General features: G+C 45.6%; 1 long non-coding RNA gene across 1 annotated transcript in view; it reads left to right on the top strand.

The window, feature by feature from the left end:
• The first annotated feature begins 219 nt into the window (after positions 1-219).
• The window catches only part of LOC146802452 (uncharacterized), a 78,159-nt gene continuing 61,554 nt past the window's right edge, over positions 220-16,824 (top strand). Inside the window, exon 1 of the long non-coding RNA XR_014967394.1 lies at positions 220-2,160. This is a non-coding gene — a long non-coding RNA (uncharacterized LOC146802452). The remainder of the gene's footprint in view (positions 2,161-16,824) is intronic.

The raw sequence follows: 16,824 nt of genomic DNA, 5'->3' as shown, positions 1-16,824 counted from the left end.
ATCATTGAAATCCAGAGTTGAATTCCAAGTGTAGATTTCACAAGCTGTTGATTTTGTGTTGTTTTCTTCAGCCTAAACTTTATAGATCGTAGCCATGTGTCAAACTTCATCTCAATTAAAGGCTTTACCTGCAGCAGCTCTCCAATTTGGTCGGAAATGCTGACTGGCTGAGTGCGCCGACAGCCACGCCCCCCTCCACCTTCAGGACCTGGAGAAGACGCGGCAACGCCGTGGAGTCGGCTGGAATGGCCGCGGTCGTTTCTCAGAGCGTTTTGCAGAGAGGGGACGGGAGTCAGTGTGGCTCTGGGGCTCACCATAACTGCGCATCCCAGCGGGGGCAATTTCCATTTCATTTCCTCTCCTGGACAGCAAGAAGTGTCAGGAAGCGGCTGCGGGAAGGCAACAATTAAAAGGCAGGCCAGCCACAGAGAAACGGGGTGAGAGCACTATATGTGGCTTTGAAAATCCAGCTGGTGGGAGCCTTATCATCAATCAAGCTCCTGTTTTTTTCCAGAACCCTGCTGGATTGCGCTGGGACCATACAGAGGCATTAAAAAAGAACATTAAGGACGCATTTGTAAAAAGGGGGAAGGAAAAAAAATGAAATCTTTTGGCTCGAGCAGCATTATCTCCCAGCATTCGAGCATGCTTGTTACCTCGGAGATTCCCTTTCACAGTGCCACTGGGGACCACCAGGTTTCTCTTGGAGGGGTAAGTGCATGTGCTCTGCTGCCTGTTGCGCATGGGGCTTTTTGTGCTACTTGGTAGATGGTTGCTGGGGGAGTTCTACGCCCCAAACTGTCTTTCTCCTTCCTGGTATTTGCCGGTAATCCATCACAATAAGGTTGCGGAAAACTTTCATGACTCTCAATATGCGCAATTTCTCTAGAAATGCAGCTGCATCACATCTTGATTTCCCATTGCTGGCTCAGAAGGTTAAAAAGCACACCTGACGGACTAATCGTGCAGCAACTCTCAGGAAAGAATTGGGACTGCCCTCAGAAATCTCAGAGATGGTCACTGCAGAGCTGTCCAAAAAATACTACCCGGGGGCCTCTGCTGATTTGGACACGAGTACCAGCCCCGTCCTTGCTGTCTCTCCTGAGGCTGTCCCTCAACTGCGCAAGGTTTGGAGGATCCAGACGTGATAACTTCCTGGGGCGACGCTGTGGCTGGGAAACCCAAGGAACTTAAAAAATACCCTCTATTTTCCAAAGCTAAATCTGGGTTAGCATCAGGCATAGAGGGGGTGGAGAGTGCTCCACAAATTGCTGAACAATCTGCAGACTCTATTAAGGTGGCATTTCTTTGCAGTGGCAGTTTTTTACAAACTCAAGTATAATGTTCCCCTGGACGAAGTTTATCAGATCTACCCTCTTTTGAGGATGATGGGCAGGCAGTTCCTGATAATACTGTATCTTCCACAGAAGCCACTGTAACATCTGCAGCGCAGTGTAAAGCCGGGATTGAATCAAATTAGGAAAATACTTCTCAGGATAATAATTCATTTTCTTTACAATGGGACGCTAAGGGCCTTCTCAACTTAATCCTGGATGAGATTAGAGAGCTCAAAACCTCTCAATCCGTAGAAATCGCTGCCATCCATGCCCGCCTCTCTAAAATCGAAGAGAACATGGTTCGGGTTCCAGCGTGACTTAATGAGGCGGAGACAAGGCTCTCACAGTTGGAGGATCAGGTTGCTACTATGAGCAACAAGGTTGACGCTTATCAGAGCCAAAAATCCACAATGGAGTTCAAACTGGAGGAATTGGAGAATCACTAGGTAGTCCAGCCTTGAGGGGCAGCAGACATTACAATGGGTTGATTCATTCATTAATAAAATGTCCTCCCGGAATTTAATGGAGATCTGACTATTATGAGGGCCCATCGGGTGCCTGCGCATCTCCCCCTCACGCTAAATTCTAGCAGACAATTCTTGTTAATTTTGGGGACTATAGGTTAAGGAACACATCCTATCAAAGGCCATAAAGTAGCGACATTTCACCTCCTCGGAAATCCTATTATGTCGTATTCTCTCCGTCATGTCTGCCTCCGCAGCTAAAAGGCGGAAAGAGTTTGTTAAAATGTTGCACTTATTCAAAGAACAGGGGGCACAGGCAATGATTGCACAACAAAGCAAACTAAAAGTGCTTGTTAAAGGTAGATTTCATGTTTTTTGCAACAAATTTCTTCAAGCAAGCTCTACATTTCTTAGTTTAGGGCCTCTATAGTTGCCGTTATAAGTGAGTTGTGCATTTGCCCTTTTCTCTGCTTTTTTTTCTTCTTTCTTCTTGAGTCTGGTTTTCTGTTTTTCTATTTTTATTTTTATCTTGAGTCTTAGCCCCCCCCTTTTTTTCTTCATTAGTTCTGTCTGAGGGAGGGTGGGGTGTGTGGGCCGGCAGCTCCTGGCACAAGGTCAAGGTGCCAGATTTGGGGAGTTGGGTAAACCTGTCAGGTGTGAGCAGGGAAGGTACACTGCTCACCGTGGCTTTTTGGGGAGGGGGGGTTCACCGGGGTGCAATGGGTAGCAAGAGGAAAAAAAGAGATCCATTTGTAAATTCTAGAGTCATCCATACTTTACTTTTAAGCCTATATTTTCTCAGGACGAGTGGGGGAGTAATGTCAGATCATTCTGTCCAGTGTGTCAATGGAAAAAAAGGAAATCCTTAAGGTGGTTTCTTTTAATGTAAACAGACTCAATAATAAAAAGAAAATGCGGGCCATTAAATCATGGATTAAGTCAGAAAGTCGGGCCGTTGGTTTAATTCAAGAAACCCATATAGCAGAGGGGAAGCTAGCAGACTTTTCAGGGTTTAGGTCCTGGGCAACATACCGGGGCTTCTCCTCCTCTTCCGCATCACATCGCAGCACAGCGATTTTCTTCGGCAAAAAACTTCAAGCTAAGGTGGTTAATTTTGTAAGTGTTTGGAGAGGAAGGTGGTGGAGCGGAGTTACCTGCCAAGGGTTATTAATTTGGGGAATAGAATTTTAACCTTTGCTAGCATTTATGCCCCATTAGAGGATGATCCGTCACCATATGAAGAGTTTTTCAATCCCTAGTACAAACTCCCGGGGAAGTGATTATAGGGGGGGGATTTCAATTTTTACAGAATCCAAAAATGTATTCCTCAGCTATTTCTAAAAAACAATTAAAACCCAAAACCTGTAGAATTCTTCAAATATATAGGGAAACTCTGGATATAATTGACCCCTGCAGGGCAGTATTTCCGACTAAGATTACATACACCTGATTTCCGGGCAGATTTCGCACCTCCTCTCGCATCGATTTCTTTCTTTAATCTAAGACCTTGGGGGCATATTATCAAGGACGGCGTTAAAATTATTGCCGCTTTAGCGGCAGGAAACTGCCGCTAAAGCAGCGATAATGAGCTTGATAATATGCCGCGGAGAATTCCCATAGAAGCCCAGGTTCACACCAGAACCTGGGCTTCTATGGAAATTCACAAGGGCATATTATCAAGCCCATTATTGCCACTTTAGCGGCAGTTTCCTGCCGCTAAAGGGCGATAATGTTATCGCCATTCCTTGATAATATGGCCCTTGATTTTTAGTCAGCAGAATATCCTTCTGAATGGATTTTCATATCATGCTATGCTTATATTAGCACTTGAGTTAGGTAAAATCTCGTCTCATTCCAAGAAATGGACTTTAAATAGGCAATATCTCTCGGAAGAAAATTGAGTATTACTCTGTAAAACAGAGATACAGGAGTTTCTCACTAGAAATTATGGGACGCTCCCTCCCACATTGTCTGGGATGCTCTGAAGGCATATATTTGGTGCTTGACTATTGGAGAGGATGCTGAAAGGTCTAGAAAAAAAAGAAGAAAAAAAGCAACATTTGGAAGAGGAGGCGCAGAGGCGATATGATTTGTTTTTGAGTAACCCTTCGGCCCCCAATCAATAAGATCTCGATCAGGCCAAACGGTATCTATCCAAAACTTATTATGTAGAATGTAAAATATTTCATAGCAACCATAGGCAAAAGGTACATGAAGAGAGATATTTCACCGGAAGGTTCCTTGCATGGCAGGCCGCAAGTAACCTGATTAGTACTTTGAGATGTCCTTTAACGGGCGCCCGGATTGAGGATCCAGAGATTATAGGGGATATAATGCTTCAACATTATAAAAATATTTATGGTCAACAACAACCTATTGATAAGGCATCCCTTGTCAAGTTTCTCCAGGAACAGGAAATTCCAGTACTTTGTGAGGCCGATAAAAGTAGAATGATGTACCCTTTCTCAAGAGAAGAGCTGGGGGATATTATAAAAAATCTCCCGAATGGCAAAGTCTGTGGACCGGACGGTCTCCCGGACGTATTTTTTAAAACATTTTCAGATGTCTTTTTAGAATATTTTTTGCTGGTTGCTAATTCAATCTTAGAGGGAGGCCCGATTCCGCCATCATTCCAAAAAGGCTATGTAGTTAGTTTTTTAATAAAGGGAAAAGACTGCGAAGACCTCAATTCATACCACCCAAGCACACTTTTAAACTCTGACTATAAGATCATTACCAAACTCTTAGCCAATAGATTCAATGAAATAGCCCTGAATTTGATAGATTCTGACAAAAACGGGTTTATAGCAGGGAGATAGCTTGGGACTGATATTCATTATCTAGCAGAAGCATTGGATTATTGCGAGACCAAGAAAACTCCATCCTTGGTTCTTCTGTTAGATGCCAAGAAGGGGTTTGACCTAGTGGTCTGGGAGACTGGGAGTCTGGGAGACTTAATTCCATATGCTCTCCAGTTTTGGTATACCGATCACAGGTTTGATTCAGAGAATATTTCTTAATGCAGAAGCCAATATTATTGTTAATGTATCCTAGGCAGGACAAATCAGTGTAAAATGAGGGACAAGACAAGGCTGTCCATTGTCCCCCATGTTCTTTGCTTTCTTTATTGAACTTTTGGCTATTGCTATTTGAAATAATGCAGATATTCGCCCACCTTTACCTACTATGGGGAAATTTAAATTATATGCAGACGATATCAATCTTATAATTAAAGGTGATAAGGGGGTCCAAGCAAAAGTCTTTAAGGTTTTTGAGCAGTATGACTTGCTCTGAGGGTATAAAATCAACAAAAAGAAAACGGAAATAATTCAGTGTGGATGCAAGCCTGATGTGCGACATCCTGACATTTTGTCCTGTCTAAATTCCAAACCAAAAAGATATTTGGGGGTTTATTTCTCATCTCGAATCGGTGACTTGTATGATTTAAATTTTGTCCCGCTTCTGCTCAAAGTTCAAGATTTACTGCTTTGGTGGAACTCGCTCCCACTAAGTATTATGGGAAGGGTCTCACTGATTAAGATGTCTGTTTTTCCGCTATGAATTTTTTATTTTTTAAAAATGTTTGTGTTTTAACAACACCATTTTTTGCCGAAATAGAGTCCATGTTTACATCTTTTCTTTGTGGAAAGAAAATTCCCCGAATTGCACTAAGCACTTTATACGAGGAGCTGGAGAATGGTGGGTTAGCGCTCCCTAATCTCAGGGATTATTACTTTGCATATTTTGCGCAATATATGTCTAGGTTTAAGCCAGATTTGGATACAGGACTATTCATAAATTATTTTATGAATTTAAACTGTAAAGAGTATCAGATACACTGTCCATTAAAAGTTCCAAAATCTCCCAAATTAGTGCGCTATAAGTGCATGCAGTGGTTGTTTTATAAACGTCAGGACTTTTTTAGAAGATACACATTTCCAGTTATTGACTCATCAACCCCACTTTCCAAACTCATTTCAGTATTTGGGGCTAGAGAATCGACCGAAGTTATTCGAAAGTGGGCTAAGGCCGGCTTCCGGATGATCTCAAATTTTCTAAGGATCGATAGATGGCTGAATATTTCCGAATTGTACTAACTAATTCTGATTGACTTTCTTCTTCTCGGGTCATTTATTATTCTCATCAGGTTCCTTAACAATCTGGATCTGATACAGATTAATAAACGTAAAAACCTGACATATGACCTTTTCGAAGAAATTTCAGTCAGGAAACCAGGGAGAGGATATTTTTTTAGCCCCTATCAGGGGTTCAGATTTCTTAGAGAAAACAATAATAAAATGAGAAAAACACGAAGGTGTGGAGCTTACTGCGATTTTGTGGTCTGAATTAAATAAACTTAACTTTACAACGTTAAGGGGCGCAAATCGTCATCAGATGCTATTCTTCAGCAAATGGCTTCTATATAGAACCCCACATTTTTTATCTAAGGTTTACCCCAGCCAATCCGGTCAGTGTTTTCGCTGTTTAAATCACCTGATAGCCAATTGGCTGCAAAATATATTCAGGGATTCTGGAATGAGATTTTTTGTCATCTTGCGGCTGAATGCTTCATCATGATAGACTCCAATAATTGTCTGAAAGTCCTTGGCTATGAACCTACTTTACATCTCTCTGATAATTTGGTTGTATTTCTATATATTGCAACGGCGGTCGCCAGGTCACTCTTGCTTCACGGATGATGATCAGACCTGGTACCAACAAAATGGGAATGGGTTTAGAAAATGAAACAGGTTAGGAACAGTGAGCGCTTGTATGCATTACGAATTGGAGAGATTAAGAAGTTTGAAAGATCTGGGCGGCCCATTTCAACAGAATTTTAAATAAGAGCTTACATTTTTAAAAGTTGTCCAAAAATTTTAACTACTATTGTTGGTATTGATATATTAGTTTACTCGTTTGCACATTATTGCACTATAGACACTTATACTGAAGTACTTTACTGCACTATGGACTCTTTAGCTTCCTTGTTCTTATTAAACAAAATGGCTTAAGTCAACAGGACAAAAACATTAACTATGACTTATATGTTAATATTTTCGCATAATTTATTGGAGCCAATGCACTATAGACACCTTAGTCAGTTTTTGATCTGGCAGGCGACGTTGCATCAGATTATTTTGTATGCCAAAATTTCATTAGTAGCTTTAAACTACCCGGACTTATATTTTACTGCTTGATGCACACTTTAGTGATTATGTAATTATGGATGAAAGAATATTGTATCTGATCTCTAACGGTTTGTGCAATTCAAGGTTATTCGTTTTTCTTCTGACTATGTAATCTGTTCTCAACTAACTTTTTAACCCCTTCGCTGCCAGGCCTTTTCCCCTCCTGTGCCACGCCCTTTTTTGGCTATTTGGGGTAGTGCGCGCTTAGACCCCTGTAACGTTTTGACCACATAAGGTATCCACGCCAAATTTACGTCCTTTTCTTCCAACATCATGGGGATTCTAAAGGTACTCAGGGTTTGTTGATTCTCCCAGAGGGGTCACAGAAATTAGCCAAAATACAGCAACATTTTGGGGTTTTTCGGAAAAATTGGAAAAACGGGCTGCAAATGAAAGCATCTGGGTTTTCCCCTGCAAATGTTATCAAAAAAGGGTTTGTGGGGTTGGAATCACCATTTTCCCAGCTTTTTGGGGATACCAGACTTTTGTCAGAAACCCAACATTTTTTACACAGTTTTGGCATTTTTCTGGGACATAGCCTAATTTTGCTATTTTTTGTGCTTTTGACCTCCTTCCAGTTAAAGGCAGAAATGGGTACAAAAGCAATAATGGATCCTGGAAAGCTATACATTTTCAAGAAGAAGACAAAAGTCTGAATTCAGCAAGGGGTCATCAAGGTTTTTTTATACAAACTAACAGTTAAAAATAGGATAAATTGAAAATTAGTTGAAAAAAAAGCCTTTTGTGTCAACGTTTTCACCTGTAACTTCTTCTAATTATGACAGCTCTTTGAAAGCAATATACCATTACATCCGCTGGACATTACTGGTTGTGGGGATATATAGGACTTGTAGGTTCACCAAGAACCCGACGAGCCCAGAGCCAAAAACTGAGCAGCAACTTGCAATGGTTTTTTATTATGTACCGGGTATATAGTAATTATTCTGTAAAAATGTGTACATGGAAAAATCGGTATGAAAGACACCTATGTATTTCTGAAATGGGAACAAAATATAGAGTTTATAAACAGTAGATATTTGCACATTTCTGAAATTGGGGATACTCATACTAGCATGAGAATAATCAGTCATTTTTTAGAATGACTTCTTTTTTACACAATATCTTTCATTTGGAAGGCAGAAATGCATCGAAAGTCAATAGATAATAACAGTTCCTTTACAAAACTGAATTACCCTAAGTCTCCCGATAAAAATGGTACCTCACTTGTGTGGGTAGGCATAGTGCCCGCGACAGGAAACGGTGCAAAACGCAACGTGGTCACAACTCAATATCGCAGTGAAAAATGACCCTTTTTTGGCAAAATGTCTAGCTCTAGTTTTTGAACCCTAGCTCTGCGGGCACCTTGGGAAACCTAGCAAACCTATACATTTTTGAAAACTAGACACCCGTGTGCTTCCAGGGAGGCATGGCTTGCGTGGATCCCCCAACGTTTCCTTACCCAGAATCCCCTGCAAACCTCAATTTTAGCTGAGAAAATCACATTTTGCACACATTTTTGTGTGGGAAAGTTGAGGCATCACCGGGCTGACACAAATTTCCTACCACCCAGCGTTCCCCCGGGTCTCCCGATAAAAACGGTGCCTCACTCGTGTGGGAGGCCCAAGTACCCGCGACAGGCAATGGCCCACAACGTATTGAGGCGACATGAAAATTGCCTACCTCAAACGACCTGGTTTTGCAAGGGGGGTCACCTGGGTTTTTGGCCCGGTGCTCGGCGGCTACCTAGGGGAACCTACCAAACCCACACATTTCTAAAAACTAGACATCCAGGGGATTCCAGGGAGGTATGGTTTGCGTGGATCCCCCAAAGTTTCCTTACCTAGAATGCCCTGCAAACCTCAAATTTAGCTGAAAAAATCACCTTTTTCACACATTTTTGTGTGGAAAAGTTGTGGCATCACCGGGCTGACACAAATTTCCTACCACCCAGTGTTCCCCCGGGTCTCCCGATAAAAACGGTGACTCCCTCGTGTGGGAGGCCCAAGTACCCGCGACAGGCAAGGCCCCAAAACGGGGGAACGCTGGGTGGTAGGAAATTTGTTGCAATGGTGGCGGGTGGGTGGGGGCATTGGCGTGCCTGTTGCGGGCAGCCCCGACCCTAAAAATAAAACTAAAAACGAATCTCTGGAGTTAAGTGGGCTTTCTGCCCCCCCGAAGGGACAGATTAGGGGCCAATGCCCCATCTGCCCCTAAGTAATTGGGGGGGGGGGCATGGGCCTGCCCATTTTGGGCAGCCCCCACCCCTATTTTTTTTTTTACAAATCCCTGGTGTCTAGTGGGCTTTTTGCCCCCCCGGGGGGCAGATTGGGGGCCGATGCCCCATCTGCCCCCCAGGGGGGGCAGAAAGGCTGTAATGGTGGTGGGTGGGGGCATTGGCTTGCCCGTTGCGGGCAGCCCCCACCCTAAAAATAAAACTACAAACTAATCCCTGGTGTTTAGTGGGCTTTCTGCCCCCCCGGAGGGGCAGATTAGGGGCCAATGCCCCATCTGCACCCCGGGGGGGCAGAAAGACTGTAGTAATTGGGGGGGGGCATGGGCCTGCCCGTTTTGGGCAGCCCCCACCCCTATTTATTTATTTACATAACTTCCCTGGTGTCTAGTGGGCTTTTTACCCCCCCGGGGGGGCAGATTGGGGGCTATTGCCCCCATCTGCCCCCCAGGGGGGGCAAAAAGACTAAAATGGCCAAAAATACTCAGGGGGAAGCAAAGGCCCTTGCCCAAGAGGCCGCTCCCCCCTCCCTGGTGTCTAGTGGGTGGATCCCTGCTTGGGGATCGCCCTCCTGTGGCGATCCCCAAGCTTGGATCCACTGCATACTCGCTGGCGCCTACTGGGCTTTCTGCCCCCCAGGGGGCAGATCAGGGGCCACTGCCACCATCTGCCCTCCCGGGGGGCAGAAAGACTGGAATTTCTCTGGGGGTGGGGTGGGGTGGGGTATTGTCATGCCTATTTTGGGGAGCCCCTACCCCTACACTAATAAAACAAAAAAATCCATGGGTTCTAGTCAGCATTCTGCGCCCCCAGGGGGGGCCAGATTAGGGGCTACAGCTCCCATCTGCCTCCTGGGGGCAGAAAGACTGACATTTTTGTGGGGGGGAGAGTGGGGGCATTGGTGTGCCCGTTTCGGGCAGCCCACACCCTAAAAACAATTGCGCCAAAAAAATCCCTGGTGTTTAGTGGGCTCTTTGCCCCCCCGGGAGGGCAGATTGGGGGCCGATGCCCCATCTGCCCCCCAGGGGGGGGCAGAAAGGCTGTAATGGTGGCGGGTGGGTGGGGGCATTGGCGTGCCCGTTGCGGGCAGCCCCCACCCTAAAAATAAAACTAAAAACGAATCCCTGGTGTTTAGTGGGCTTTCTGCCCCCCCGAAGGGGCAGATTAGGGGCCAATGCCCCATCTGCCCCCCGGGGGGGGGCAGAAAGACTGTAGTAATTGGGGGGGGGGTGGGGGCATGGGCCTGCCCGTTTTGGGCAGCCCCACCCCTATTTTTTTCTTCTTTACAATTCCCTGGTGTCTAGTGGGCTTTTTGCCCCCCCGGGGGGGCAGATTGGGGGCCGATGCCCCATCTGCCCCCCAGGGGGGGCAGAAAGGCTATAATGGTGGTGGGTGGAGGCATTGGCTTGCCCGTTGCGGGCAGCCCCCACCCTAAAAATAAAGCTACAAACTAATCCCTGGTGTTTAGTGGGCTTTCTGCCCCCCCCGGAGGGGCAGATTAGGGGCCAATGCCCCATATGCACCCCGGGGGGGGGGCAGAAAGACTGTAGTAATTGGGGGGGCATGGGCCTGCCCGTTGTGGGCAGCCCCCACCCCTATTTATTTATTTAAGTAACTTCCCTGGTGTCTAGTGGGCTTTTTACCCCCCCGGAGGGGCAGATTGGGGGCTAATGCCCCCATCAGCCCCCCAGGGGGGGCAAAAAGACTAAAATGGCCAAAAATACACAGGGGGGAGCAAAGGCCCTTGCGCAAGAGGCCGCTCCCCACTCCCTGGTGTCTAGTGGGTGGATCCCTGCAGGGATCCACTGGGGAGGATACCATTGGAAAGGGGAGATTCTCCCCTTTCCAACGATACCTCTCCCGTCTTTGTACGTGCTCAGGGGGCTGAGATAGCCCCCTGAGCACGTACAAAGTGAAACCTGAAATGAGCCTCTTGGCTCATTTCAGTTTCACTTTCACTGTAATGACGTCAGCGCGACGTGTGCGCCGATCGTCATTGCAGTGAAAGGGGGGGGGGGGACTCGGGTGCTGGGGAAGCTCTTCCCCAGCTCCCGAGGCTATTTTGCACGAAAGGGATTCCCTAGGGTATGCCTCATGACGAGCTGGACTCGTCATGGGCACAGCGCGACTGTGCTCCATGACGAGTCCAGCTCGTCATGGGCATACAAGAGGTTAATGAACAATATGGCTATTGTGCAAGATTTTGTTTTTGTTTGAGATGTGTTTTGTGTTATTTCGATGAATTTGTAAACTTTTGATGGATCTCAATAAAAAAAGGCTTTACCTACAGCTCTTATTAGAGAGAACATCAGTCAGATAAGTTAGAAAATATCTATAATGTAGAATGTTTATCTTTAACCCAGGATCATCCAAAATGAGTTAAAACCAGCTGAGAGATCTCCCTTATGTAAAAAAGGGTTCACATCATGCTCTTCTACAAGCTAACAATAGACTATAGACCAATATTTTACAAGTTCATTTATAACAATTTGCTTCAAAAGATTTTAACATGGCGTATAGCGTAGTATAGTTTCTCCGCTGCCATCACTCCCATTTAACACCTAAAGGGTCACCCCCAAACATTTTACCTTTACCCCTCTTGTTTTAGGAATTTCGTTTTTGTTGGCATTAGGACTCTGTGCACTTTACCACTGCTAACCAGTGCTAAAGTGCTTGTGCTCTCTCGTTAAAACATAGTACAGTTGGATTATGTCCGATTGGCATATTTAATTTACTTAAACGTCCATAGTAGATGGTACTACCTGTATTCGGGGCCTGTAAATACTACTAGTGGGCCTGCAACAGTCATTGTGCCACCCAATTAAGTAGCCCTTTAAAACATGTCTCAGGTCTGCTGTTGTAGCCTGCAGTGCAGTTTTAAACTGCTAATTCAACCTGGAAAAATAAAAATGTTGCCAGGTCTAAACATTTCTTTTTAAACCATAGCAGTCACCCCTCAGCTAGGTCATAAACAGTCCACAGGGCAGGGTACATTGTATTTGAAAGATAGAACACATGTTTTTACGTTTTACAAATCCTGGTAGTGAAAAACTCCTAAATTTGTTTTTTCCCACAACTGTAAGGCCTATCTCTCCCATTTGATAACATTGGGTTATCTTATTACATTTAATAAGTGCTAACATTTGATTGGGAACAGACAGGAATGTCATTTTTGGACTTAAATGAATTGTCACAATTTTGAAAATGCACTTTTGAAAAGTTGGCAATTTCTAATCCTTTGGTACCTGCAGTCTGTGACCTGGGTCACATGACTGTGAATAGCTTGGCAGTTGGCCTTTGTGTATTTCTCCTAGACAGTGAGACAAAGAGGGACTAGGAGTTGGCAGGATGGGCTGACACCTAGCCCCACTTACATTTCAAAGGGCTGCCTCCAGCACACACACAAAGGGACCTGACACTAGTCTTTTGTCTTGCAGACTACTTGGAGACTTTTCAGGGGAAAGAATGAACTTTCTAAAACCAGAAGTGGGGGTAGCCAGGATGTCACTACAACTCCAAAGGCATGCACCAGGTATGAACATTAGACCTCATGAGCCACCTCTTCAGTACACTCTTGAATCTGTTGACTACCGAAGAAGGACTGCCTTGTTAAACAGACTGCCCTGCTGCTTGAAGCCTACCCAGTTCTTCGGAGGACTGCCCTGTTGCTTGATCTATGCCTTGTTCTCCAGACTACTGCCTTGCAGCTGCAGGCGTGCACTGCTATCTGAGAAGGAAGAATAAGCCTGCTCCCTTCATTCCAGGCTAATCTGAGTGATTCCAAACGTCAGTTGGTGAACCTCCTGTTCTTAGCTCCAGGGACACAAGAGTCGTCACTGCCAGTACATAGCTGACCTGCTGTAGCTGGACTTGCCTGGACCTGCAACTGGACCGGCCTGAGCACTGCCGGCTTCTATTAGGGTGAGTTCTTGATCCCCAAGTGCCTCCCCAGGTCCTGGACCCTTGACTGGCATCAGAGTACCATTCTTTAGAAAATACTTAGGTTTTGGGCCTTTCACAACTGCAAATGGGCTCTTTTACACCAAGACTCTGAAGCCCTTAATGACCTCAAACACAAGTCTCCACTGAACCCAACTCTTCGCGCAGCAGCGGCTGTCAGTGATGACTGGCAATGCTTGATCTGCACTTCGCACTACAGCAACAACAGCACACTGTGCTTCCCCACCTGTTTAATCTTTACCTCCTGCCCTTGATTCACTCCCTAAGGAACAGGAAGGTAACCTTTTTAACTACGCGGACGACCTCCAACTGGTTTTTACTATTGATAACTCCCCTGACTCAATGCAGGAATTCCAAGCCACCATGCTCCATATTCAGCGTTGGATGGATCTCAACCACCTTAAACTCAACCCGGGCAAGACCGAATTAGTCTTGGTCGGGAAGGCCCAGACCTTTTGGGGCCCACACTACTGGCCGACCGAACTGGGACCTCCCCCCATCCTGTCCCCCTCGGTAAAAAGCCTAGGAGTCACCATAAACGCTGATCTTTCGCTTAGAGGCCAAGTAGGGGCAGTGGTTTCAACTTGCTTATTCCAGCTACGCAAAATCAGGAAGATCGCCCACCTGCTAACCCACACTGCCCTCATACAGGTGGTGATCCCCCTGGTACTCTCCCATCTTGACTTCTCGAATTCCATCTACCTCGGCTTGCCACTATTTTTACTTAAACGCCTCCAGCTGGTGCAAAACCAAGCTGCGAGACTTATTCACAAACCAAAATGGCAATCTGCCAGACCTTTACTAGTAAAACTCCACTGGCTTCCAATCGCACAACGGGCAGCTTTCAAGATAGGGTGCCTAATATTCAAGGCCCTTCATTGTAGGAGTCCTAAATTTATCAGCTGCCTGATATCGAGGCATGTTCCGTCCCGCAACCTGCACTCAGTGCACCTCCACCTACTTACCACCCCCACCTTCAAGCTCAAACGCCAGGGAGGGTGTAGGTTTTCCTATCTGAGCCCCAAATTCTAGAACTCCCTACCTTTAGGGATTCGATCATGCAACATCCTCCTGGGGTTTAGAAAAATGCTCAAGACATGGTTGTTTGAGCAGGCTCATGCGTAATCCGTTGTCGCCTATATACTGTCCAAAGCAAAGCACCAAGAAACCTCCCGGTGTATGTGCGCTATAGAAATTCTTATTAACATAACATACATAACATAACACTGTGACCGCCAGTGTGAAACTCCAGCAATGACTGGTATTGATGCCAGACTAGATCTTCATGCTACAGAGATAACTATCCACAACACTTGTTTTGCTCTTCGAGCTACAGAGACAGCCCCCTGTGACCCTCTCCCTGCTACTCACTGCCTCCTCCCCCACAAACCGCAAACATTTTGAGAAGTTAACTTTTTCAGATGGACTAACCTCGTCTCTGTATCTATCCTGCACGCCATTGTAGTCAGCCTTAACTTGTCACTTTTCCCCAGTCTAGCACAACCAGATGACCGTGAGTGCTCTTTTTTATGGTTTAGACACTATACTCATACTCACCTCAGAGCTTTAAATTGCATAGCTCTGATTCTACTGTTTTTTTGTTGATGTTTTGGTCTGTTTAGATTTAATACAATGTACTCTATTTTTTTAAAATTGGAATGGGATCGTTCTTGTGTTGTGTTTTTGTGCTACATGAATACTGAAGACAGTGTCTCTAAATTAAGCTTGACTGCTTTGACAAGCTAACAGATGATTAGGCACCGTTTAATTTAAGCGACTTTTGTGTTTCACCCTGACAAGGATTGTCGTTGTTACTTGTGTAGGGTTTTTATCCTCCTCAATAAATAACCTGATTTCCAACATTGGTGGCAGGTGTGGGTTTTTGCTGTGCCAGTCTATGATTTTGTGTTACACTAAAAATCCATATAAATAATCTGATATCAGATTAGACCTCTTTAGAAATTCTCTTCGGTTGTCTTATTTTGCGTTTTCCAAATCCACTCCCATTCTACCCTATTTTGTGCACCTGTGACTCTGCCTGCAAGCATGGAGTTAAAGCTCAACAACCTGGAGAGCTACAATGTGAGTGAGCTAAAGGGATTCTGTAGGATGAGGGGACTTCCAAAGACCAAGAGCTCCAAGACCAGCAGCTTCAGAAGGCTCTCGGGGCTTGGGAGGAGGCTCGCTACTTACAAGTAACAGCTCAGGAGGAGGAGGAGGAGATGAAGGAGCAGGAGGAGGATAGTGAGGAGGAGTGAGAAAGAAAACCTCCTGACCATAACCTCAGAGGGGGCAAGAGTGCCCACATGAGTGAGGTCCTCTGTTAGATCCAGAGCAGGCAGTATAATTTCTTTTCTCATCCTGTCCCCTGAGGAATTTGAGGACAGGAAGACTGAAAAACTTGTCAGGAAACATGGTCTTACCACTGAGAAGCATGGGCAAAGGTTTAAGGACAGCCAGAAGCTGCATTAACAGTCCTGAGTGCACTATGTGGACTACTTTTGTAAGGTACTAGATCATTGTTTGAAGGGCAGTGATGCGAGTAATTAAAAGAGGCTGTACACTCTGATTGCCACAGAGTACATGTCTGGTACATGTTTTACAGAACTATACCAACACCTAATAGGTGGCAAGTTTACTGACCAAAGGGAGCCTGTCAAGTAAGCAGACTTGCTTATCACCAGGGTCCACAAAAAGATACCTGGGAGTAACTCAAACAAGGGTGGTTCTGGTTCCCCAAACAAAGTGAGAGGGAGGCCCAGGGAGACACAGACAGGTCCCAGATTAAGGTGGGGTAAAGGGTTCCCATGCCATTCTGAGAAACAGAGTGGAGGTAAAGGTGGGCGGTTGCCCAGGACACCTCATTCCCAGTCCCGGTGATTTGATTGTTCTGAGTCTATCCTAAAAATCCACCCCTGCTTTGAACACTACAGGGGTGGCCAATGTGGTCTAAGGGGAAAGTAGTCTCCAGGGACACAAGTGGTAGCACTTGCACTAGCCTCCCTTAATTTGGCGATATACTCAGAGGGTGAGTGTGATCCATGAAGGTGAGACTCAACCCTTCTACAAGGCCACTGTGAAGGGTATCCCGGTCACTCCTCTGTGGAATACTGGTGCCAATCAGACCATGGTAGTGGAAAGGCTAGTTTCCCTAGATCAGTACACCTGGCAGGTGTGTAGGGTGCAGGGGCAGGACTTTTTCTTCTCTGTGGTCCCCGGAGTGGGCTGGGGAGGAGACCCAGAGGAGGGTCATAGTCAGTCGCCACATGTTTATTAACCACATCCTGGGAAATGAGATGCCTTTAGTGTGGAAAGAACTGAAAGGTACAGATGCACATGGCACCCTAAAAGCTCAGGTTTTTGGCTGTGCCAGTCCCAAACAGAGGGTACGGGGCACAGATGGAGGGGCTGGTGTAGGAAGATTTATCCCTGGCCCCTGTTCAACCTCAGGTTATTGGCCCTGGGATAAGTGTCCAGTCGCAGGACCCCCCCTGGACTGATGGAAAAGAGAGTAGAAGTAGGGTGACAACTGCCCTCCACTCTGAGAAACCTCAGAGGTCAGATAACCCTCAAGAGCAGTTAGGCAGCTTCCTGCCAGACCCATGGCTGGAAGTGAGGCCTGCCCAAGGCCCCCCTTTGGAGCC

The sequence above is a fragment of the Triturus cristatus genome, chromosome 8 (genome assembly GCF_964204655.1).
Source record: "Triturus cristatus chromosome 8, aTriCri1.1, whole genome shotgun sequence".
In the NCBI taxonomy this organism is placed as follows: domain Eukaryota; kingdom Metazoa; phylum Chordata; class Amphibia; order Caudata; family Salamandridae; genus Triturus; species Triturus cristatus.
This window is presented reverse-complemented; position numbering and strand designations above follow the sequence as displayed.